Source organism: Falco rusticolus, chromosome W (assembly GCF_015220075.1).
Source record: "Falco rusticolus isolate bFalRus1 chromosome W, bFalRus1.pri, whole genome shotgun sequence".
In the NCBI taxonomy this organism is placed as follows: domain Eukaryota; kingdom Metazoa; phylum Chordata; class Aves; order Falconiformes; family Falconidae; genus Falco; species Falco rusticolus.
The window spans coordinates 7214197-7216831 of NC_051209.1; the positions used below are offsets into that span (position 1 = coordinate 7214197).

The 2635-nt window shown below is 41.0% G+C and overlaps 1 long non-coding RNA gene across 1 annotated transcript; it reads left to right on the top strand.

Moving 5' to 3' along the window:
* The first annotated feature begins 1555 nt into the window (after nt 1-1555).
* Nucleotides 1556-2075, top strand: LOC119140827. Its single transcript, XR_005101738.1, has 2 exons — nt 1556-1603; nt 1967-2075. It is a non-coding gene; the product is annotated as an uncharacterized LOC119140827 (long non-coding RNA).
* The last annotated feature ends 560 nt before the right edge of the window (nt 2076-2635 follow it).

Genomic DNA, 2635 nt, shown 5'->3' on the forward strand with positions numbered 1-2635 from the left:
TTCTAATGACTTTCACTTGCTCATACCATTGAGTCACTGGCCTTTGTTCACAATAGGTGGTTTCATTTTTATGTTCCAGATTAGTCAAATTCATAGTTAAAATTCCCCATGGAAAAGATTCACCTACTGCCCTCGGTATTGGCAAAGAAGCAGTGATCTGCGTGACGTTTTGTAAATTGGCAAATTCTTTAATCAATCCTACCATCAAATTGTCCTCAGCCATTTTTTTGGGAATGTCAATCACTTGTTCTGTTTCTATTTGTCTTTTGTTCCTGTCCACCAAGTCGGCCCATGATCCCACCAACACTACTGACCAAAATAAAATCCAAAAAACAATCATAACCTGATATGAAAAATTAGACATGTTTCAAAGTAAATTTTAAAGTCTCTGGGTCATGATTAACAATCTTCCACGGAGTAGGTGCTTTCTTCACGGTGCTTTCCTCACTCGAGTATAATGTATCCAAGCATCCGATTCTGCAATTTTGATAGCTGTAAAAGTGGTTAACAGTATATGGAAGGGTCTTCTCCAGCGCTCCTGCAAAGGTTTGGAGGTCCAAATCTTCACATAAACATAGTCTTCCGGCTGGAAATCATGCACTGAATTTTCCAGGGATAAAGGTCTATTCCAAATTACTGCACTCTGAATTGCAGTCAAAGTTTTTCCTAGAGAAAGCAAATAGTTATATACATCCTGGTTTCCTTTCACATGTATGTTTGGATTTGGTTCTGGAGACTCATATGGTTTTCCATATAATAATTCATAAGGACTGACTGAGGTTCCACTCTTTGGCTGTACTCTGATTCGTAATAACACCAATGGAAGTGCCTGAGGCCACTTTAAACTGGTTTCTTGACAAATTTTACTTATTTGTCGTTTTAACGTTTGATTCATCCTTTCCACTTTCCAACTAGATTGTGGCCTCCAAGACGCTTGTTACTAAGGCTTCTGCCCCCCAGTGACATTCTTGGTGTCTCATTTGAATTATCTCTCTCATCAAAAGAGGTGGAATTACTACTTGTCTGTTAGGAGTTACCCACCATCCCGCTAAGTTTTTCTTAGCATTTAATAACTGACCCAATTTGTCATCTTCTTCTGAATATCTCGGTTTTTCCCTAGGAAGGGTTACTGTTTTAGAAGGAATTATTGCCATTTGCAATGCTTGTTTCTTTGCTACCCTTTTTGCTGTTCTATCAGCTAAATTATTCCCAGCTATTATTTTTGTATTCCCAATCTGATGTGCCTTACAGTGCATGATTGCTACTTGATCTGGCTTTTGAACTGCTTGCAATAATCGTAAAATTTCTGTTTGATGTTTAATGTTTGATCCTTGAGAGGACAATAACCCCCTCTCTTTCCACAAAGCTCCATGGACATGCACTACCCCAAAGGCATATTTTGAATCAGTCCAGATATTTACTCTCTTTTCTTTGCTTAGTTCTAAGGCTCGAATTAAAGCGATGAGTTCTGCCTTTTGGGCTGATGTGGTACTCGCCAATGCTCCTGCTTCTATAACTGTAGTCTCTGTTGTTAATGCATATCCGGCGTATTGAACTCCTTGTTCCATAAAGCTGCTTCCATCAGTATACAATTCCCAGTCTGGTCGCTGTGGATAACTGGCTAGCTGAAAAGGGTCACACAGACATAGTCCAGCTGGCTGGACAAAAATGCACATCGTTCTCAGCTTATCTGAAGTAAAGCAAAATACACTGTCCTTGGCTGTCCTTGTTACACAATAACAGGAAGATTTTGGTGGGAAAAGAATGTTGCAGGTGGGAACAGATAACTACAGAAGAGAAACAAGGGGCGTGCTTGGTATTTAGGCAACTAACCAATAATGAGCTTAACTTTTGTTATATGTATGAGCTAATTATAAGAAGGCATAAAAGGTGACTGTAAGGTACAATAAACGAAGTCTGCTGATCACTCATATTGAGTGACTGTGTCTTCCCTCCGTCGCAACAGGTTGCTCCAATGGCACATCCTTCAGATCTTCACGACTGGAATAAACATACTCGATGGTAGCCAAGCAATCATGTTCCAGTCGTCCTTCTTCCTGTATGGAACTTAAAAACACTGCAGGATTTACCAGGTTAGTTGTCTTTAGAATCACATCATCTTGTTCAGTCAATGCCACCTGGTATTTCATCATTCGGCTGGGAGACAGCCAATGTCCCCCCTTCTGTTCTAGGACAGTTATCACCATGTGTGGAACATAGACTGTTATTGTTCTTCCCAAAGTCAATTTCCGAGCTTCTTGTATGAGCATCACTGTTGCGGCCACTGCTCGAAGGCAGTTTGGCCACCCTTTACTCACTGTGTCCAGTTGTTTGGAGAACTGTCCGACTGGTTGTTTCCAGCTTCCTATCCTCTGGGTTAACACTCCCAGTGCCAGGTGTTGTCTTTCATGTACAAACAATTGAAAATCTTTGGTTAGATCCGGCAGTCCCAAGGCAGGTGCAGACATTAGGGCACGTTTCAACTCTACAAAAGCCTTTTGTTGTTGTGGGCCTCATACAGCGGTTTAGCTATTAGCCCATAGTTCATAATCCAAAGGCGACACCACCCAGTCATTCCCAAAAACACTCTGAGTTCATGAATATTTCTCGGCTCAGGTATACCACAAATAGCTTC